At 34.9% G+C, this 24,673-nt stretch overlaps 1 protein-coding gene across 2 annotated transcripts in view; it reads left to right on the plus strand.

The window, feature by feature from the left end:
• GRID2 (glutamate ionotropic receptor delta type subunit 2) overlaps positions 1 to 24,673 on the plus strand; it is a 1,541,190-nt gene that overhangs the window by 1,172,808 nt on the left and 343,709 nt on the right. The window lies entirely within an intron of this gene.

Below are 24,673 nucleotides of genomic sequence, written 5' to 3' on the forward strand. Positions count from 1 at the left end.
TCTTTGTTCTTTCAATTCTCAGAAAGGTGTTTAAAACCTGTGTCTTTCTTCAGTCCTGTCAGAATCTGCTTCAGTTTCTTGAGGCTCTGTTATTAGGCCCATAGACATTTATAATTATTAAGTTTTCCTCATAAATTATTGACTAGTTGGGTTTAAGTTTATAACTTACTATTTGGTTTATATGTATACTATTTTTTTCTCTGTTACTTCTTTTCCTGTTTTTCTTGGGGTTAATTAAATATATTTCAGTACTTGATTTTGTTGCTCTTGCTGCCCTTTTAGTTGTCTCCCTTTGTATTTTGGTTCGTGGTTAGTCTAAAGGTCATAATATGCATTCTTAACTTACCACATTCTGTCTAAAGTTAATATTGTACCACTTCATATAAAAAGTAATAAACTTTCAGCAATATAATTTTATTTACACTCACCCTATCATTTTTGCTATTGTGGTCACGTATTTATATTTTATTAACCTCATACCAAATATCATAGTTTTTTATTTAAATAGTTATTGTCTTTTAAAGGTACAAAAAGAAAAAAAAGACAGTTACTGGGATATAATCACTTATTTACCATGTCTGGGGCTCTTTATTCCTTACATATATTTGAGCTCCCATTTGGTATAATGTACCTTCAACCTGAAGAACTTTCTTTAGAGTGTCTTGAAGTGCAGTGCTACATAGGTAGCATATATTCTCAACTTTTGTCTACCTTGAAATGTCTTTTTTTAACCCTCATTTTGAAATGATATTCTTACTGGACATCAAACTCTGAATTCACAGGGTTTTTTACTGTTCATCATTTTAAGGTTGTGATTCTATCACTTTTGCCCTCTATTTTTTCTGGTGAGAAATTAGCCATCATCTGTATCCTGATTCTTTATATGTAATGTATTTTTGTATGTGTTGGTGGCCGTTTTACAATTTTCTCTTCACTTTTTGGTGTTTCGAAATTGAACTGTGATGTTCTAGATATGATTTTCTTTGCATTTATTGTGCTGGGAATTCACTAAATTTCTGGGATAGGTTACATTTAGTAAATATAGGGAATTATTTCTTCACATTTTTTTACCTTCTTTCCTTTCTCTTCTTGATTTGAGGCTCAAAGAATATTCAAGTTAGATCACGTAATGTCTCCTAAGTCACAGAGGCCTTGCTTCTTTTATTAAGATATTTTTTACTCCCTGACCTTCAGATTTAATAATTTGTCTTGATCTGCCTTCAAGTTTACTGATATTCTGCCATCTTCAATTTTTTTTTAAGTCCATTCAGTAGCTTTTTCATTCTAGATTGCTTATTTTTTCTTTCTGGAATTTCAAATTTTTGAAATAAATTTTGTGTTTCTGCTGAGATTTCCTATCTTTTTTATCAGTTTTGACTATCTTAAAAGTTCATGATCACATTTATAATGGCTTCTTTAAAGTCCTTGTTTGCTAAAATGTCAACATCTTACCATCTCAGAATACATTGCATTTTCCTGGTTCTTCACATTTCTGGTTACATTTGATTATATATTGGACTTTGTGGTTGATATGTTGTTAAGACTTGTGATTATATCTCTGAAATTGTATATTCTGAAAAGGATTGATTTTCGTTTCAGTGGATAGTTAAATCACTATCTGTTCCTCTTGAATTCGTGAGATTTAGCTTTAAACATTGTTAAGTCTATTTGATGTAATCTTAGTTCCTAGGGCAAATCCCTTGGTTTTTGTAATCCACACATTTCTAAGATACAGCCTTCTGGAGTTTCTGGGGAAAGTCTGTGGTTTTCCTCAAGCCCTTCTGACTTAGAGGAACTCAAAATTCAATCTATATCTTCCCTGTCATAGGCAACAATTGCAATCCCCTCTTTAGCACGTTTCGCCTTCTAGCCATTACTGTTTGCTAATTTTCCTAGGATCTCTCCCATATATATGCAGTTTAGGGGTCAGCTAAGGATTTTAGAAAGCTTATACACAGATTTTGGGGTTCACTCCTCTGTGGCATCCTCCTCCTTGTGTTTCGCTTTTCAATTTCTGGGAACCCTAGCTGATTCAAACTCCATCCTCTGACTAGTTAATAAGGCTGACTTTCTGCTTGAGTGCTGTCCACCCCATCCCAGCTGAACTGAAGTGGGTTCTCAATGACTAAGCCTTATAAAGGAGGGCTCCACCCAGTGCAGGTATTATTTTCGAGGATACCCTGCAGTTTCTGCCTGCTTTGGGTTCCTCTCCAGTCCTTTCTATATATTTTTTTTTTTCAATTTGATCCTGAATTTTCAATTTTTATTCTTATAGGACTAGTCCAATAAAAGCTAGTACATCATTGCTAGAACTGGAATAATTTCTCAAATGCTTTAAAGTACTCAGAAGGCTAAAGGATCTAACCTAAATTGTTTGCAAGGAATGGAGAAGAGTAGAAATAAAAGGTTTCTTAAGGCAGTGGTAGGGAAAATAATAAAGCTATTTCTATATTCTATAAAATCCTAATGAATTTGGTCTATTTAATACATAAGTTACATACAGAATTTTATTGCCAAAGCATTAATATCATTATTTCTAATAGAAAATGGGCAATCATCAGTCCTCATCCTTCTTATTAAAACCACACCACTTCATCTTCTATTCTTTTAAAACTCACAAATTCAGTGTTCTACCTTTATATTTCTAAGGACTCTTTCCTGATCTAAACCCAGATTAGCAATTATGTTAAAATTAGTGTAAAGAAAAGGCATTATACAAATTTATTCTATATAGATAGTGGTTAAAATCCTTAATGAGTTATTATGCTAATAAACTACACTTGCTAGATGCAAATTAAACATAAAAAGCATTCAAATTAGTATGTTGATGTTGTTTTTAATTTGTTTTATGTGCTTGCACTAGTTAGTTTAATTTTGGAGACTTGCTTTTTCACCTATAAAATGAGGAGTCCAAGTATGTTAATGGTAAGATCACTTCCAAATACTCTGTTTCGAAAATATAAGTTTATTGTATAACAATCATACACAAGAAATAAAATGTTTTACATAAACAATTTCACTGTATTATTTACATGTAAGAGCATGTCATCATTGTATGATAATTTATAGTTTAGCAGGAGTCCTTTTGCAAAAAAAAAAAAAAAAGAAGACACATGATTTTTAGACAGAAAAATTATAAAACTGTTCACTGGAACTAGGTTTTTATTTTGTTCAAGTGGATATTTAGTCACTCTGACTAGTCTTTAGGAAAACTATTAAGCAGGTGGAGGAGAAGAAACCTACAAAAAAGACTTGGAGTAGATAGAGACATTAAAAGAAAATTGAGAAAATGGGTTGTCATGAATGCCAACAGAAAATAACATTTCAAGAAGGAAAGAGCAGGCAACGTTAGAAAATGACTATCAAGTTAAAGGTATATAATGTTCCCTTAACTGTATTCTGACTGTTATCAGTAGTACTATAAGTTCTATTTTTTAACAATTACAAATGTTAATTCAATTACATAAATGATACTTTAATAAAATACCACAAAATAATTTAACTTTCCCAGAAAATTAATCGTATTCAAACTTTATGAGGTGTATTTAGCCCTATCAAGCAAAATTACACTGTTGAAATGGCATAAAAATATTACTATGGAGTTCCAGAAAAGCAAGCTTATTATTGTTGTTATACCTTCTGATAATATAGATACTTTTGTGAATCTAAGTATATATTAAATAAATATTGCCAATGAATGTCTGTACAAAACAATAAGAATTCTAAAATTAACAGGATTAACTCATGTGTGCCTTTCTAAGGGGCTACCAAACTTAAAAGATTGTTTCACATAGTGCAGTTTTATATGTCATAATGATTATGCACAAACCATCACATTAAAGAAGAGTCAAAGAAGAAATGATGGAAAGTGAGCTCTAAATTCATATGATTATTCCACAGTGATTAGATCACACGTTAGAGAGTTTTCTCATTAAAACCAGAAGTCAGTGGTCCAGTACATACATACTTTTAAGGGAGGAAAATGCAGTCAGAGAGAGAGCGAATGATTGATATGATGTACATACAGAGTCTATTTAAAAACTAATAATATAGTAGAGTCTCCTCAAGTCCTTCTCTGCCTCACTACTTTTATAATTTTCTGCAACTAATGTGTTCTTAAAATTTATGAAAACACAAATCTGGCCAAAAGATGTTGAACAGATAAATGAGAGGTATCTTCTGCTTAGTACAGGAGAAATATTTAAGGGTGAGTTAATGTAACTGAGAAATTACTTTCTCCTAGTTTAGAAGGGAAGAGAGGCCCACAGAGAACTTTATATAAGAAATAAAAAATGTATCAAGTTTAGGATAGAAGTACCAAAAAAAAATTAAAAACAAAGATAACTCAGTTAGATACAGTTGGATGTTTGATGATATAGTTTCTTCTTTCACTGACTTTCACGTCAGCAGCTTTTAAAGTGGAGTATTTGGGGGTACCAGATTTTCCGAGGGGCAAGCCAGTATATTTGGCACAGAAAAATTTCAAGGAGTTGAGTGACATTTTGAAATAGAAACTAAAAACTTCCTTTTTCATATATTAATTTGTTTGAAAAAGATTTCTATAAAGTAAAAAAATACAGAAATTAAATCTTAATGCTAAACTGTATCTCATTTAAACCGTAATTAGAATTGACCCATGGATATCTACATTATTTTTTAAAGACTCTATCCATAACATTGTAAGCTACATTTGTAATAAAATTTCATTTTTATGGACACTGAATCCATAGATTGTATACTAATCAAATCATGACTCAATTCAGAAAAAAATGTTTTATATCTAAAACTTTATAGTCACTGGTTACTTAATAAAGATTGTAATTTTAATTTGCATGCAAATTTTTGATGCAAAAGTACTTTGGTGATCAAGAAAAGATTTTCAAACATACATTTCTATTGTATTTGAATTACAATTTTGTGAGAGTAGGGCAGAATATAAATATAGTTCAAGCATAAAATCAAATGCTATAAATATTCTACCTATTAAAGCATGAGGTCAAATCACTATGATATTCAGAATCTAACAGATATATTTTTAAAAGTGACTTGACAATTTTATTTTATCAATATTTACAACACAATATACATAAGTCAGTGCCAGCGCCCACTCAGGAAAATGAAAACCATTCCTAGAATTTTCAAAAGAGGGAAATTTAGTATGGTGGGTTGATCACAAAGGTGCTAGAAGGAATCAAAGAGCAAAGGATGAACAGAGTAGGACACTGGAAAAGCAAAAGGAAAATAGTAAAATACAGATAGCAAGTGCTACTGATGTGTCAGTTGATTTCATCTACCAGACATATTCCCCTTGATCAGACCTGGAATTCCCAAAAAGTTGCTGCCTGTGCCCTAGCTGCTGGGATCATGAATCACCTACTGCCACTGCTGCTGCAGCCACTGAAATAATCATTTAAAGCAGAAGGCTCTTCTCTTTCTCTTTCTGTCTATCTTCAGTGGTTTCCCTCTGGTGGAAATTATGGAGAAGCCAGATAGCAAAGGAGCCTGGGAAATCTGGTTTGCAGATTTCCATCCCTATAAAGCTCACAGTATATAGTGGAGTAGAAAGTGGTAGGTATGGATTTAAGAGAAAACAGGTAATGATCAGTACTGTCTGTAAATTGCACCCTTTACAATTGTCTAAAGGATTGCAAAATTAATATGTTAATTATAAATGTGGAGAGATACATACTTAAAAAATTCCTTCGGGGGTTTTATGAAGAAAAAAGCTTGATGGTTATTACAATGGAAGATTTATTTTATACAAAGAACATGACTGGTAGTTTTGGATTGAAAATAATCTGTTCTTTCAGCCTAATTTTACCTGGGCATTTCCGCCACCTGGAAATTAAGTCTCTTCATGCTAACAGATTATCAAATGCTTAGTTATGTGACAATAATTTTACTCCCCAAGGAAAATAGATCTAACAATGGAATAAAGCCAGAACCCAGGAAAATGGAAAAAAGGAAGGATAAGTGGACTAAATTATAAATCTGTAAAATTAGGATAAAGTACTTATACTTAGCACGTAACTATTTATAGTGATGTTTCCATGTTAAAGTATAGCACTATTGAGAGTCGTATCTCTCAATTTCTAAAATACTAATATAACACTAGGCTTTTTTGTCACTGCGCCCACCCACGTGGTTTGATGAGAGTAAAGAATGTTTTTGAAAGTAGACATATAATATTGGAGTGTAATAAGATACCATTTAGTAATTATAATGCCAATAACCTCATTTTCTGAGAAATAAAATGCTCCCAAGACTAAACAGAATAAATCAGCTGCACAGGGCTACACAGCTTTCCTCATTTTTCATGGTTGACAAAAAGTTTGGCAATTCTTTAGTTTTATTAGGTAAATACATTTCTATGATGAGTATTTTAATTCATCAATGCACTAACAATAGAAAGAATATATTTACCTGGAAGCTTTACAAATATTTTATTGTTTTGTTTTATTTTATTTTATTTATTTAGAGATGGAGTCCCTCTCTGTTGCCCTAGCTAGAATGCAGTGGCACAATCTCAGCTCACTGCAACCTGTGCCTCCTGGGTTCAAGCGATTCTCCTGCCTCAGCCTCCCAGGTAGCTGTGATTACAGGCACCTGCCATCACACCTGGCTAATTTTTGTATTTTTAGTAGACACGGGGTTTCGCCATGTTGGCTGGGATGGTCTTGAACTCCTGACCTCAGGTAATCTGCCCGCCTTAGCCTTCTAAAGTGCTGGAATTACTGGCATGAGCCACTGCGCCCTGCCTATACATATTTCAAAATATATACCACTTAGCATGAGTTAATCACATGCCATGGTCAAAGTGCTATGGAGGGATGCAAGTGTGAATAAGACATAGACATTGATCATGAAAACGTTTTGTTGATGGTCTCTATGTGCTACGCTCTGTGCTAGGCACTGGAGATACAAAGATAAATAAAACATGGTTCTTGCCCTTGAAGAGATCTTGTCTTAATGAGAAACACAGAGGTTAAACTAGACACTTATAATACAGTGCACTAGGTGCAATGATAGAGAAGCACTAAGAAAGCAACAAGGAAGGTAGAGTAAAGATAAATTTCCTGAAGGAGGAGAAATACAGTCCGATGACAAAATAACAAGGAGTAATTAGGTAAAGAGGGATTGGCAGAAAGTGAAGGACATCTAGTGACAGCCACAAGAGTAGAAGTAAAGGTAGAAAGGTTAGAAATAGCATGGAAAGCAGGCAAAAATTTATGAGAATTTTGCAGCACTCCAAGCAAATAGTGACGAGAATCTATCCTACCATACAAATGTTGTGAATAAAATGAAAGATAGGAAATCAGAGATAAAAAGGAGGTAGGATAAACAGAATTTATTGACCAAAGTGAGGAGAAGGGAGAAGTCCGGAATAATTCATCGGTTCATAGTACAAATACATAAAAGGATGGTTGTGTAACTAATTGGGACGGAGATTGCTGAAAAAGATTTAGAGGAGGAGGACAGTTTAGAATAGGGTGAGTTGGATATGTAGCACTCTGAAACTCACTGTGAAAGTGCAATAGGAAGTATACATTTGGGAGTCAGCAACCTGTGGGTGGTAGTTGAAATCATGAAAGTACATCAGATTGCCAAAAAGAACACATGGAGTAAGAGGATCACTGGGCTAATCTTAGGATGAAACCCAAAGAAAGCTGTCACTTAAGAATTGACAAAAGAAGAGGAATTTATGAAAAAAATAAGAAAGTTTCAAAAAATAAGCTATGACTAGCAATGTCAGAACTATTTGAGATGTTGATAAGAACTGCCAAATGTTCACTAGATTGGCCATTTGGGAGTTGTTGGTTACCCAAGCCAGAACTCTTTTGGTAGCATAGTGGGAGAAAAAGCCAGACTGCAAAAGATGATGGGAAAAACTTGGATGTGAAAATGTGAAAAATGACATGCATATGTATTATTTTCTTCAGAAATTTTAGATGGAGAGCAGAAGAAAGAAAGAGATAATAGTTGGAAGGGTCATTGGTTTCGGTAGACTTTTTGTTTGTTTTTAAGTTAACAGAGACTTGAGTAAAAGTATAAGCTAAGGAAGAAAAAGAAAGAAGGAAAACTTAATAGAAAGCCAGTTAATATGTGAAGGATAAATATCCCAGAACAGATTTGACTCCATCAAAAATGATTAAACTGAAAATTGATTTTGATGAGGTAAAGATGTTACTTTGATACTGAGTATAATATGATGAAAATGTGTATGTTAATAATAGATAGGCAAGAGATTGGAAAATTTACAAAGATACTTTCTTATTCCTTCAAATTTCTTGATAAAAATTGGAGATTAGGTATGTTGACGGTGATAGGGACATGTATTATGTAACAGTCTACAGGATAGTGGTGAAGATTGAAATAGACATTGAGGAAAGGGAAAGTGACTGCTAAATCAGAACAGATAAAAGAATAGATCAGTGGCACTAAAGACTGAGCGGAGGTGTATATGAAACTGACACTTTTTCATTGCTGCTAGTTTACACAACGGTGTGACTTTCTTCAGCTGAGATTGAATGCCCAAGTCTAGGAGCAGAGATGAAAACATTCATATCAAGATTGAGACATGGTGGATAAACTTGGTAAGGGAATTAAGTGAGATGAAAGAAGAGCTAAAATGATCAAGAAAGCATAGCCATGATCAGAGACATAAACTTGGATAAAATTTTGGAAAAGTTAATAAGATCAAATGAAGTTGAAAAACAGGTGAAGTATGAGTAAAGAAATGAAAGAGTAGGTTAGAAAGAGATAACCAGAGACTGAAATACAAAAGTTCTTAGAATTTGACCTTGACATTCATGGCAGAGTGTTAGAGAAGATAAAGGAAACAGGTTTAAAATAGCTCAAAATGGGGTGAGGGAGGGAGGGATGAATACGTGAAGCATAGGGGATTTTCGGGGCGGTAAAACTATTTTGGATGATACTGTAATGATGGATACGCTGCTGACATTATGCACTAGTCAGAACCCATAGAAAGAATGAACTCTAATATAAACTATACACCCTAGTTAATAATCATGTATTGATATGGGTTCATTGGCCAGGCAAGGTGGCTCATTCTGTAATCCCAACACTTTGGTAGGCCAAGGTGGGAGGATCCCTTGAGGCCAGGAGTTTGAGACCAACCTGGGCAACATAGAGAGACCCCCACCTCAAAAAAAAATTTAAAAAAGAAAATTAGATAGGCATGGTGGTGCATGGCTCTCGTCCCAGCTATTGAGAAGGCTGAGGTGGGAGGATCCCTTGAGCTCAAGAGTTCGAGGCTGCAGTGAGCTGTGATGACACCACTGCACTCTAGCCTGGATGACGGTGAGATCCCTCTCCAGTAACTATTGTAAGGTTCATTGATTGTAACAAATGTACCTCACCAATGCAACATAGTAATAATAGGAGAAATTATTCACACTGCCTGCTCAATTTTTCTGAAAACCTAAAACTGGTTTAGAAAATAAAATCTATCTGAATCATGTCCCAAAATGATTGTTGTAGGGAATATCTACATTGATTCTGAAATCTAGTAGCAGGTGGGTCAGTTTTTGTGTGAAGAGAAACATTTAGCCAGGTCTCAAAAGTTCTCAAAGAAGGAGGAGAAGATGCTGTTGTGAGGTTTGTCTGGTAGAGGTGGTAAGACCTCAGAAAGCACATGCAATTGACAACATAAAACAAGAATGGAGATAGCATACATAGAGTCTCATTAATAAAGAACAAAAAATGGCTTCCTTGAGTATCTAAGAAAGGCAAAATTCCATGGCCTCTAATAAATAGTGAAAATGATGGGAGAAAATTCCCACACCATATCAGTTCAAATTAAGTATGTATTTTGCCCAAGCCATGCTCAAGCTCTTGCTCTTTTTCTGTGCCTCCTGTGCTCATCCCACACCTGCTGTCTAGGATCCTGCACACTGGGTTATTGATGTAGCTGGTCATGACACTTGGCTGATGGAGTTCATTTCAATACCCTAGTAGCTAATATCAATAGAACTTTTGATAATTTTCCAGTGTCCTTTTATTCATTAGGTGTTGACCTTTTATTTAAATCCCACATGGCCATTCAAAACATTTTCCACACTTTTCAAGCCTCGATTTCTAGTCTCTTCATTTTTTACACTCTCCTCATTTTCAGTTGTTAAACTCCATGGTTTACTGCAAAAGCTATTAGAATCTAGTTTAAGTCCCTTACGTTCTTAATATTCAACCTCAAAATCCTTCCATGATTCTCTCATCCTTAGCGACACCAAAGGTATTAGTTATGGATACTGTTGACACATTTAATACCCATGTGAGCCTAAAAGAGTTTTAAATCCTCTTTGAGTCACAGTGTCCACATCAGTGGAATGAAGCTATTGTGAAGTTGAACCAAGGAAATGAATTCAAGAATGTGTTGCAGGAAAAACAAATAGATCTTGTTGTATCTGTTGACTCGGATAGATTGCTAAAACCTTCCTCAGGTTCTGTGTTTTAAGAATATAATAAATCGGCCGGGCGCGGTGGCTCAAGCCTGTAATCCCAGCACTTTGGGAGGCCGAGACGGGCGGATCACGAGGTCAGGAGATCGAGACCATCCTGGCTAACACAGTGAAACCCCGTCTCTACTAAAAATACAGAAACTTAGCCGGGCGAGGTGGCGGGCGCCTGTAGTCCCAGCTACTCCGGAGGCTGAGGCAGGAGAATGGCGTAAACCCGGGAGGCGGAGCTTGCAGTGAGCTGAGATCCTGCCACTGCACTCCAGCTTGGGTGACAGAGCGAGACTCCGTCTCAAAAAAAAAAAAAAAAAAAAAAAAAGAATATAATAAATCCAACACATATTTGGAAGGTAGACTGATAGGATTTGCTGTGGGGAGGTGAGAGAAAAAACAAAGCCAACGATCTCTTCTAAACTCAAAACTTTTTAATTTTGTCTTTTCAGCCACAGCAGCAGCAAACAAAAACAAAAACCAAACACAGCCTTTGTTTCCATTTTCCCCAGCTCCCCTCACTATCTTGCTCCTAGCCACAATTATCTCTTCTCTGGACTGTAGTTGTAGAGATCCAATTACTCTCCCTTTCCACTCTTGACTGCCTTCAATATATTTTAACACAGTAGCCCGAGTGATCCAGTCATGTTCCTGCTGGAAGACTTTTGATGGGTTTCCATCCCACTCCGAGTAAAAACTGTCCTTAAAATTGTCTACATAATCTGCCCAATCAACTCTCTTTGTGATCTCTTTATCTCTCCCTCTGTCACCATGCTCCAAGCTTATGGTACCCCTTGTATTTCCTTATACTCATTGAACTTGGCCTTTTCCATTTCCATCTCTCCTATCTGCCTAAACTGCTGTCCCCCCAGATATTTCTCTGTCCACCTCATTTTTTTTCGGCATTTGCTTAAAAGTTATTAGAGAGGACTGCCATTGCCTTCCTATTCAAAAGAACAGCTTCCATCCTTTGTGCTACCTCTCTCTCTTATTCTGTTTTATTGTTCTTTATAATGCTTATAATTATTTTATTATGTACTAAAGCCGTTCATTTGTCTTCCTCTGGTAAAATGTAAGCTTAAGTTGGGGAGAGATTTCATATATTTGGTTTACTACTGAAGCCTCAATATCTGGAAAATATTTGTACATAAAAGAATGAATGGTGGCCACGTGGCATACATTAGATAGTAACACTGCCCTAATTAATAACCATTCAATGGGATCTCATTGATCTTTATTAAAATCAATTAACCTACTATAGCCTACTAAATTTGAACTTTATGTAAAATGTTTTTATCTTTGTTGAAATACTACACTTTGAGCTTTTGTTCTTATTATTTTAAATATTTTGTCCATTAATTAAACAACTTGTTATATTCAGCCACTCTCACTTCAAGTTAATTGACAGCGGTATCATTTATTGGCACAGAAGAAATGAATGAAGGAAATATTTGGCCAGTAGTTGCAGAATGTAAAATCAAAACTACTATTTTAGAAATGAGTAATAATAGCCAGATGCTATTCTAAAACTTTACAGGTATTGACTCCTTAGATGCTCATAATAATTTGATGAAATAGATTGTTATTATGCCCATTATGTAGATTTAAGACATCAAGTCATAGAGAATTTAAATACCTTGCTCAAGGTCACATAGCTAATAAGTGGAAGAACCAAGATATTAGCTTAAATTGTTGGATTCCATTCTCTTAACAACTATGGATATACCTCTTTGGAGCTCTCCAAATGGAAAATGAAATAAGTAATCTAATACATAAGTCTGGAGTTTGAATGAGGATATAGAATGGGCACAGGCATTTGAGGCCAATCTGCATTTAGATGAAGTTTAAATTGCCTCTCTACCTTTCTTTATCCCTACTTCTCTTTTATTTTCAGTCTCTTTCAAATTCTTGGCTCCTTCCCCATTTCTTAAAAAAGGTATTCTCTATCTTGAAAATAACCTTCCCATATATTCTAAGCTAAATTAATTAGGTGTCTTTCGTTGCAAATGGCAATCCAATTGAAGTGAAAAGATAATTTAATTCTCACAAAACTGGCCTATTCAGGGATGAGATCCAGGCTCCTTTCATCAGGCCTTGGTATCGCTTGCTCCATCTCAGCTGTGTTTTCTTTGTGTGTGTGTTGCCCCAATTCTCAGGTAGGCTCTCCTCTCTTTGCAGTAACATGACTTTTAGTAGCTCTAGGCTTAGATTCCATCCTCTATCTATCCCAATATAAACACAAATTCTCTTTTACCTGCAGTTCCAATACAGAGCCTCAGCTTTAACACTCACTGGCTCTGACTACGAAGTACCGCATTCAAGAGGAGACAGTGCTCTCAATGCCAGGCCTACACCACTTGTCCAGGTGGAGCACAGAGAGTAGGAGTAGCTATATACAAAACACCTAGAGCAAGCCTTGTGGAGTAGTGAATCCCAAGGAAAAGTGGGATGCTGTTATCAGAAGAAGGGGAATTAGATACCAAACAGGAAAAACAAAAGATATCCTTCGTGGACTTGAAAACAATAGAATAAGTTACAAGGAAACTGTCAATAGTTACATGTACACAAACATTTAAATCAACAGTAATAAAAAGTCATAATGAACTAATTTACAAACAAAATGTTAGAAAATATTCGTAAAAGTGTAATGGTGACTTGTGTCACTGCTTCACTGCTACATGAAGAAGTCAAAATCAACAATACTAAGACCCCACTGAATAGATATAAAAGATATGAACTTAGAGTTTCAAAAGGAGAAACTAGTAGGCAGTATAAATCCAAAAGCAAATATATTGCAATGGAGAAAGGCAGTTAATAATTTTTTAGAAAGTTAAGTTTATGAAATATGTTTGGTTAGTGCTTTTGTAAACTAAAGCTATAGCTCTGTGTTATATATGCTTGGAATTATTTAATATGCTGTATTTCATAATAAAACATCACCAGAATTTGATGACATACTTGTCATCAATAATAGATTTGACAACACTGCAATTAACACAAAACACTGCAATTAACACAAAAGGAATTTAAAAGCCTAGCTTGAGACTGACCATATAACAGTTATACTAGCACTCATAGAGAGCTTACTTATTCCTGACACCATCTCACATACTATGTATTTATTACCTCTCAATACTCACAACAGTAAGTACTACTATTATCCCAATGTTGCAGATGATGAAACAGAGAGAGGTGAAGTAACTTGCCCATGGTCACATAGCCAAGTTGTAGAGAATTAATGATTCAAATTTAGGAAGTTTGGCTCCAGGATCCAAGTGCTTATCTCCTTTACCAGTTTCCAGAGAAAAACAGAGTTTTAATATACGTTTTGTCTCCAAAGCATTTAAATAAACCCAGTTACATGTCAGTGAGAAAAACAATACTCAAACAGTTCAGAGCTGTTTTATTTTTTAAACCTGCAAATTTGAAAAAGGTTCACATAGGAGTTCAGACAGAGTATGAGTAGAAGACAAAACATAAGATTATATACAGAAAGATTTGGGGTGTGATGTAAAAGATTTGCATTTCTAAACTTCTCAAAATTCACACATCTTTCTCAAACACCTGTGTCTTCTTTCCACAAAAAAATTTAAAACTTTTAGAAAGGCCTGCAATCTACTCTACAGTCTGTATCTCACTTCCCTCTTGCATTTAATCACACTCCATTTAGATGACATTCAACTTTAATCTGCCTAGACTGCCTGTACTCACTTTATCATCCTAAATTCTCAACCCTAGCTAAACTTGCACTTTGTCCCATGAGACTTTCAAACTACTCCCATCTCTTAGTAATCTCGTCTTCTAAGAACACCTACTCCACTTCTTCTCAAATTACCTTTGTGTAATATTACACATCTATCTATATATATCTACATCTACATTTATAAATGTGTATATATACAATCTCAGGGAGAAAGAATGAGAGAAAGAGAGGGAGAGAGAGACCTTCTTCCCTGTTTTGGAAACCAGAAGGCTAAGGTTATGTTTACTTTGTATGCCAAGTACACAGCAGTATGCCCTAAATTCATCCATTTATCTGTACATGTTTTTGAATGCATGTTGTAATCTGGGCACTGTGCCTGGCATCATAGATACAAAGGAGTGGAAGATACTGTTCTTTGGCCTTCAAAGATCTCTGAGTGCACATGAAAAACAAATGTGTAGATAAATAATTAAAACACAGTGTGAAAAATGCCATAGGGTATTACATACAGGGTGCCATGGCAACTCAGGGGCCGAGTGGAAGCTTCTGCCTGGGGAGTTGAAAATATTTCACAGAAGAGGAGAAATTTAAGCTAGGTCTTAGAGATGAGTAGGAGTATAAGAGGCAACAATAGGGGTAATTATAAAAGCATGTTTGCCGCGATGAAGAGTTTGCACCTTATCATTTAGCCTGTACAAATTATAGAAGAGTTTTACAAAAGAGAAAAATGTGATTTAACTTATGTTTGAGAAAGATAGCTGAGGTAGGCCAGAGAATGCATTGGAGTGAGGAAGAGAAAAAACAAATGGCTTTTTCAACAATCTAGAGAAGAATAATGGAATGTCTAAATTAAAACAACAGTAATAGGAGACTAACAAAAAGAATGAGTTTGAGAAAACAGTTAATATTCTATGGCATAATAATGGAAATTGATTAACTTGGAGAAGAAGAGAAGGAAGGGTTGAGACTTGGTGAGAAATTTTGCAGAGGAAAATGGGCAGATGAACACTCTGCAACAAAAATAGGGCATACAGAAGGAAAAGCAGATTGGAAAAGGGCAACAGGGACACAGAATTTGGCTATAGACATTTCGATTTTGTGGTACCTGAGGAACATTCTCATGGAATTGTCTAGGAACAATTAGTAAGTGAGCATCTGGAACCCAAATGAATAATGTTGAGAATTTCCAACATTCCATTGGGAATGTTGGAGTAATAGGAAGATCATGCACAGAATGATTATTTAAGGTCCTAAACTGTTCCACCTGAGCCTGGGTAAGGAGCACAGGTGTTAATTATTTTTGCTGCGAGGGGAAATAATTTAAAAACTAGAGGGAGGAGAGAGTTAACTTTGGGAAGAGAGTCCAGAGAACCTGAGAATGTGATGAGTTGCCCCCTTTTCCACCCACACTGGAGCGGGGCTTGCCAGGGGCAGGTGGGAAGGATCAGGCATCGTTCCTATAAGGTCGAGCCTATCTCTCTATGCTAGCAGAAGATGCTGCAGGGAGGCACAATTCCCACCATTCTGACCACCGTTTCCTAGGCAGTCAAGTTTAGGGTGGCAGGAACACCTATGATTCCCATGGTCTAGAGGAGGAGGAGGAGCTGGCAAGGACAAAGGCCAGGGAGAGCCTTGTGCAGGGAGAGCCCACCACCCACTGGGATCAGGAGAAGGCCCTGTTATGAGGAGCAATGCTTGTGAATGAAAAAGGGATCTCAGCTGGGTGCCAGAAAGCCATCAAAAATGTTCCATGATCACACAAAAGAGTCTTACATGTTTTCATTACTGCAAACCAGCCTTAAAAATACATGTATGGGCCAAGAAAACTCCCCACCAAAGAAGAATTTCTCCCCTACAACACACCTGCCAGTGACAGGCCTGTGGTAAATGCTTGCAGTCCTTGTGAAATGAGAAGATAGCTTTGCAAAGGGGAACAGAGTAAAATACGTAAAAAGAAGGGAAGCCCTTATAGAGACTTTAAATTGGACAGTGGCTAAGATTTTCATTCTTACATGAGATTAAACAAGTAGTAATAGACAGATTGAGTTTCGCAGAGTATGTCAGCTGTACACAGGCAGGCAGTTAAAAAGAAATACATGTGGTCACAAGAATACATGTTTGCACGTCTGAATGGTGAGTGTTCAAAATTAATCCACTGGATATGCATATAGGATGAAACTAAAACATAGATGTGGGAGATCATACAACCTGTTTGTACATAAGTACAAGAGAAAAGCATGGCCAAAAATATTTGTTGTTGATAGGGAAGGATTTTAACACTAATGAAGGAAAAGAATAAAGAGAGATCTGTGAAAGGAAATAAATTATGTAGATGCAAATGACTTAGTGAATGGTTGTAGGAGCAATTTTCTAAATTTGCAGGTGATATTTAATTGGCAGACATTGCAAACAGCAAGGAGCAATTCAATCAGATAAAGGACTTGAATCATTAAGTACTTGGCCTAATAGATGGCAAGCACAGATAAGTGGTGAATAATAAGTCCTGAATCAAAACTAAAGAACAGAAAGTGAACATTTGCCAAAGGGAATGATGCCATCCAGGAATGGCTCTTAGATTTAAGGAGAACTTATAGACAAGGACAAAAAAAATTCAGTAAAATATTATAAATAAAAAGATTTGGTAGGTTACAGGTTATCCAACTGAAGCTATGATGAGAAAATCTGATAACTTAAGGATAGATAAATCCTGAAATCCACTGCTGGCTATTGAAATGCCATCTATTACCTAGAATTTCATCTATCCCTGATCATGGTTTGGAGATAAAAGTAATGAGTAAGATAACATCCAGGCATATAAGAAGGTAGAGATTTGGGTGAGGATACTATAAGTAACTTTTAAAGGGCATTGCAGATACAAATTCTCTATGTTCTCTGGGCATAATTGTGAGGTATTGTGTTTAGATTGCTTGGTCGTTTTTATTTAACATGCCAGTTCTAGACTCTATTACTCTCGAAATTATAAACATAGAGAAAAATGCTACAAGTAAAAGAGAATAATAAACATTTATTATAGCCTAGAAAGGTAGTTGATGCAATACAGAATATATTTCCTCTTTCTCCGTTTTTGCAATGGTGAGTACTTTACTAAATGAAAAGGTTAATTTTAATATTAAAGAGAAATGGAAACATCCTTTAGTACAACATTAAAACTACAAATGGAAACTTAAATTTTCACTCACTCTAGCAATCAATGTTCCAACCTCATTTAAAGGATTTTTTTTCACTTGACATACAAATATTCAGAATGAATATTTGGAAGCAGAGCCATACCTTGAAAGATAACTGTGAACTTACTCTTGCCTTCCATTTGGATACTTCATATTTCAGTTGTTCTAAGTCTCAATGATCCTGAGTTTTCTTTTTGTAATTTGGTAATTTTGTAATGACAGGCTTTAAAATAAGTAAAGGTTCCTTGACTAAGAACAACAACAACAACAAAAATCGAGACCTAACAAGGCTCAGCTGTGTCCAGGTAGGAGGTAACTGCAGTTTGACTTCAGAGGTTCCCTCTGGAAGTGTGAGGACATCTGAGTGTCTCTCTTACTCATTTTATATTTCATTTGATACTGCACAGAATCACTAGGAGAACAGCCAGAATTGATTTACTTCTCATAGAGACAAACTGTTTCTGGGAGCTAGTTAATCTTCTTATTAACAGCTTTCATTCCCCTCCCCTGCAGAGCTCCTAAAACATCTATAATAGCCACATTAAGTGAATTCTACAATGATTGAAAATTTTACTACAATGAAGATAAAAATTCACGCAATTCTAGTTTTTATACTTGATTTGCATTTGATTGAAATGTGTATTTGCAGTTTGGGCATTTCAGTCAGCAATTGCTTCCGTATTCTTTGCCCATAAGCAGCCTTCAGATGGCCTCTTAGAAAATTGAAGAAGTCTCTATATGACTGGAAAACTCTTTCTGATGGTCTGTTTCTTCAAAGATACAGCATTATCTCTTGGGAATTATAGAAATGGTATATTTTTAAGCCTCTTCTAATGCTACAGATAATTCCTAAACTACTGTAATTTATAACTGTACCTTTTTTCCCACTTAGCATTCAATAAGCATTTATTGAGGCCTAATATGTAGCTGTAATTTTTGGAGAATACTTAAAGTATAGAACACAGAGTTCTTGGTCTTCAAGAGCTAAGCAGCTATATAGAGAAGGGAGAGACAGAAAGACAGAGAGAGAGAGGAGATCAACACATATCCACCACTTGCACAGTAAACTTTTGGTGAACTCATCCCATCTTATGGATTCAATTATCATCTGTAAGTAGACCACTTCCCTAATTGTTTCTTTAACCCAGACCTCTCACCTGAACTACAGACTTTTATTTCTCACAACACCTTCAGCATTTTCCATTTCTAATGGGTACCTCAAACATTAAGTGTTCAAAACTGAATTCCTGATTTCATCCCTTTCCCCCATCCTGGTCTGTTGTAGTGTATGACAACTCCAGTTTTCAAGTTACTCAGTGCAAAACCTTTGAGTTGTTGTAGACTTCTCTTCTCTGTGTCACGCCTTATATGCAATGCATCAGCAAATTTGTCTGGCTGTAAACCTGAAATATACCATAAATATGATCACTTCTCAACACTCGAAAGCCACTGTTTTCTCTCTTTAGGACTACTTCAGTCAGTGGCCCTTTAACTGATCACTATGCTACTGCTCTTTTCCCTATAATCTATTTTTAACAGAGCAGCCAAAGTGATTATTTTTAAATGTCAGATCATATTACACCCTCCCTATAACCTTCCAACAGTTTTCCTTCAACTCAAATTTACATAATTGCCTATAATGCCTTATATGTTCAATTATATACATATACACTTACCACCATGTCTGGGAAATCTCTTTCTCCTACTTCCCTAGTGTGAGTATTGCTTAGGTATAAATCAGAAGTTAGAAAAATAAGAGTAAGAATTAAAAAGGACATATGTGCTAGAAAACAAAATAGAGCAAAGAATAAGGACTGGGAAAGTAATTAGGAGGAAGAGATTATACAGAAACCATAAAGCAGAAAGTTAATCGAATTTATCAAGCATATTATAGGGTACATGGCCAATTCCACAGTTTGTTCACCTATAATCTCAGGCAAGCTGTTTACTTTGAGTGTCAGATTTGGCCTTAGTAAAAGAAAGGTGGTGATATATTGTGTGCAGGGTTGTGGTACAGCTAGCATATATGGAGGTTTATCCCACATATCTGGGCTGAAAAATATTAGAACCCAAGCTACCAAGGTCAGAGGGCCTGGCTAAGAGCTTCATATGGGAAAAAAACCTTTAAGTCAATGACAAAATGGGGCAGACTCTTTTTCAGGCAGTATGTAGCCAAGAATCTATTCCTTGAATGCTAGAATTGAAGGTTATATAAAACCACTTATTACTACCAAATTGCAAAGAACAAGCAGAGCAAGTAAGTTGAGAGAGACAGATCTTTCTTGGAGAACATTTTTGAAAAATTACTGTGGGCAAAGCAGTGAGAAAATATTTAGGGAGATAGAAGACTACGAAGATAAAATACCTACATCAAGAAGTTTATATTGAAATTGGGAATATAAAACAGATATTATGGGATAAGTCCCATAGGAGAGATACAGAAAAACAGAGAAAGGAAGAATAACTGTAAACTCTAGGGAGGAAATGTCACAAACTCAGGTGAAAATACATTAGAAAAGGAAAACTAGGTATTTTTCAGTATATATAATCAGGCTGGAAGATAAAAGCTGGTTCAGAGACTAGTGAAAACTAAACTGTTCCTATAAGGACTTTAAAATGCGATCAGCATGTGAGTAGGCTTGGCGGCCTGCTGAAGAGGGAGCTAAGAGAAGGAATAGCACGTGGTTTCTGAGAAACGGTGTAGCAATAAGACTTACGACACAGAAACTAAACTAAAATAATGTTTTTGTCACTATTGTGCTGTCAGAGACAAAAATCTGTTGAACTAATGAAAAATACTAATTTTGAGACTTATCAGTATGACAAAACCCAAGGAACACTCTTCAAATGAATGTACTCAAATTGCAGGATCAAACATCTATTAATTTTAATAGGTAAGAAACAGGAAACATTCAAAAACACCTTCAGAGTGAAAATATGTAAATTAATCAGAGTACCTTCATAATCAATAAACACTTATTGAGTGTCTATTCATGTGCTATCAATGTGTTAAAAATATAAAAGTGACAAAAATGATTATTGCTCGAAATTCTGTGCAGTATTTAGAAAGACTGGGTAGGGATAAACATGTATTTCTCTAAGATTACATTACATTATGATAAGATTTATGGATAAAAATGTATATACCTGTGTATATATAAAAATAGAAAAGAGTCTAAAAGAACTTTTTCAGTCTCAAAACAGTGTTTACATATGAGGAAATGTAGCGGTGGCTGTTAATTGTTTATAAATATCTGTTCTCTCCTTTCTTAGTGATACAGCTCCTAAATCATAATAGCCAGAAACAGACTTCCCACAATATGAATTTCCCAGTTTCTCACCTGAGCTCATGTGGTCATGTGACTAAGTTGTAGCCAGTCATATTTAAGCAGAAATATCATGTGATGCCTCTGAGAAGTGTTCTTAAAGGAAGGGTTTTTATTCTTATTCTTGTCTTCCTCCTTTCTTCTGGCTGTAATGTTAATAGGATGGCTTGTGTTCAAGCAGCCCTCTAAAGACATGAATTGGAAGCTATGTACTGAGAAGCACAGAGCAACAAGAAAAAATAAGTTTGGTTCTTAACTCTGAAAGCTTGATAAACCTGGGACAGTCAGCCAGGGAATTTCTTCCATGTTGATTTTTAAGCCAGTGATATTTTGGGCATTTCTTTTACCTGCAGGAAGAAAATAGGCTGATTTTATATAATTTGACCATTTAAAACCTAGAATATATTCATACACAGTTTTTACAGTTCAGTGTTTAAACTTATTTATTTTTCATCTTAGTTTTGCTTCTCTGTTTTATAAATGGTAGACTTATTAGCCATTCTGTGGTATATAAAAGTTTCACTTTTATGTTTTGTTTTTATATTGGCCCAACCTCCATGTTCAGCTAAATACACTAACATAGTTTAAATTACTGCATGTCACTGGGAATCCAAGTTAGAGAATTCCCTTTTCCACATTTTTAATAAAACTTGGGAAATGAATAACATTGTAAGCACTTGAAAATAATATTCACTGACTTATCATGTGTAAGCCCTGTTGAAATATTTATTTTCCTATGTCTCTACTGAGCTTGGAAGACATTTCAAAATGATTCCATTAAAGAAATTTTTAAAATTTTTGAAATATCTATTTACTTGAGATGTTGAAGAAAACATAAGTATCTACCTTCCCCTTTTTAGATCTCATATGATATGACAAATACATAGAAAATTAGAGGAAATTTTAAAACAGTACTCTAAATTAAGTAAGGGTACCCTCAATGAACCAGGAATTGGCAGATTTCAAAAAAGCACACTTGTAAGAAATAGCTGTTTTTTACGTGACCCTGAAAAAATCCATTAATTGTCCTAATTTGGAAGGGTACAAACTGCAGAAAAGAGCAGGGTATGAGCTCAGCAGGGAGCATAATATTTCATTGCCAACTTGCTGTTGTGGCTCAGTAGCAGCACTTCTGTTATCTTCTGCATGGCTTCTCACTCTTCAGCAAGCAAATTAGGACTCATTCACATGGTGATCCAGGGTTCCTGGCACAGCAAGATAGATGGCAAGCCATTGTGCCAGCCCTCTAATGCTCTATTTGTATCACATTGCTTCTCTCCCATTGACCAAACCAAGTCCCTGGCTAATCGCAGATTTAAAAGATAGGGAAATAGACTGCACCAATGGTTGGAAGAGCTAAACAGTACATTGCAAGCGAGCAGGAATACCAGAATAGGAAGAACTTTGTGGCTATCTTATGTAATCTGCCGTGCTGATCAGTTAGACTAATAAACCAAGAAAGAAAATGAAGGACAATAAATTCAAATACCTAATAGAGATCAGGCTGTTGAGATAAAAAAGTAAAGTTGGATATAGTACCTAGGTACACAATGTACTTGAATTGTGAGAGCTAACATGAATTGAAGATCTCATGAACTTTCCAAGGGGGCGCTGTCTCTCAGATTCAACGAGTTGCTTGAAACAGACTCCAACAATTTTCACATAAAATTGTAACTTTGAATTTTTTTGTAGACTTTACTAATTTTGAATTCTGGCTGAAGTATTTTAAAACTGTGGTCAAACATAAACACATCTGTAAGTTACTTACGAATCATGGACCATCAACATGTGAGTTTTGATAGAGAAGACTGAAAGGATAACATTTTTAAACTTTATTTAATATAATATAAATAGCATAATTAATATATATTTGATATAAATGTGTGTCCTACAGACAGTGAATACCCATAGGTTAATTATAAAAATTGATAATAGATCATGCACCCCCCAACCTCCAAAATTTATATACAACGTAAGTAATACCTAACAAATTACCTGATTAAAATACAATAAAATTAAGATGAGTAACATTTTAGACAAAGACAAAATCTCAAACCGCTTGGAAGTAAAAACAGCAAATGAGAAAAAACTCTTATACACTGTTCCTAGAGCAAAGAGGAAATAAAAACTAAACGTATAGACTATTTAGAAAATAATGATAACAAAAGCACTACACGTAAACTATTCTTAAAACTTTGCTTACAGAAACATGTTCCTCTTTAAACTCTACTTAATTACTAAATTAAAATAATTTATCAAGCCTTCAACTCGATAAACAAAATAAAAACCATTAGTGAAAATGCATTAAAATCTATATTTTAGAATTCATAAATCAATAGGATTAACTGAAGGGAAAAAACAGTTCTTTGAGAAGATGTAAAACAAACAAACAAAAACCTTTGGCATGTCTGGTTTCAGAAAATGAAATGCATAAATAATAGTATCAAAAAAAGAATGTGTATACCACAATTAAGAAAAATTTTCACAAGCATGATGAAACATTAAGCACAACTTTATCCTAATTATTTGAAAGAAACTTATGATATGAATTATTATCAAGGAAAACATCCCATCATTAAAATTGACTCAAGAAGAAATAGAAAACAATTAAATATATGTGCAATATGACAAAAATGTAATTTGTTTACAAACAAATTAATAATGTTATATCCTACCTGTTTTCTTCATTTCAGGAAAGAATAGACCAAATGATTAAGACATTTCATAAAAGTTACCCAATTAATTCTGAAAAGCTAGAGTAATTCCCAAAAGAATGGCTGACAAAGAAATCACATACAATAAAAGAAAAACATTCAATATCACTTACTAAAGTAAAGATATTACAAAATTCTTTTGGATATGAATATCCAAAATCTTAAATGTCCTTTCATATTTATTCCATCAGCATATTATAATATAGTAAAGTATTACCAAGCAGGGTTTATTACAGAATGAGCTTCATTCAACCAAAAGATAACAGGAGAATCTTTAGCAAAATGACTAATAGTAAGCAAAGTTGGAAACATGGATTAGATAATAATATGAAATCGTCATATGCTCTAAAAATGAAAGAATAGTATTTAAAAATCAAAGGAAAAGGGAAAAGTAGGGGAAAATAGGTTATTGTAATGCAGTTTAGGGAATAAGTGAGAGTAACAGATTTTATTTAAAATTTTCAAAAGGTTAACTGGGAAAAAAAGGAGTAAAGCATTGTAAAAGTTGTAAACATTGAGGTAAAAACTATAATAAACATGCAAATCTTTCTAGATAGCAAAAGAAAAATTACCAAAGAAACCAAGCTACATAGAAAAACACGGTAAATATAACAAAACCTACACCATAATAAATGACATAAAGAATAGATTAAATAAGATACATTTTTGGGATATGGATCAAACACTATAACCTGACAATATGCCATTTTCTCTAGCATACATGGAACATTGACAAAAGCCAATCATATATTGCTTGGCCTCAAAGAAAACACTATTAAATTCCATTTAAGTACTTTATTACAAATAGTGTTCCCTGATCAAAATACAATCAAACTAGAAATTTAGAAGAATAATAAGAGAAGGCTTTTCACCTGAAATTAAGAAATCCTTTTGTTAAACAGCTGTAGAAAAGAGGAAAATAAAAAAATTATTTAAAAATTTGTGGTAATAAAAATATATGTATCAGAATCGGCAAAGAATATTTAAAGGAGTAATTAACACTCTTGGCCGGGTGTGGTAGCTTACTCCAGTAATCCCAACACTTTGGGAGGCCAAGGTGGCTTGATTACCTGAGGTTGGGAGTTCGAGACCAGCCTGATCAATGTGGTGAAATCCTGTCTCTACTAAAAATACAAAAAATTTGCTGGGTGTGGTGGCACATGCCTGTAATCCCAGCTACTCGGGAGGTTGAGATGCGAGAATTGTTTGAACTTGGAAGGCGGAGGTTGCAGTGAGCCGAGATAGTGTCACTGCCCTCAGGCCTGGAAGACAGAGC

This window comes from Macaca mulatta, chromosome 5, assembly GCF_049350105.2.
Source record: "Macaca mulatta isolate MMU2019108-1 chromosome 5, T2T-MMU8v2.0, whole genome shotgun sequence".
NCBI lineage: Eukaryota > Metazoa > Chordata > Mammalia > Primates > Cercopithecidae > Macaca > Macaca mulatta.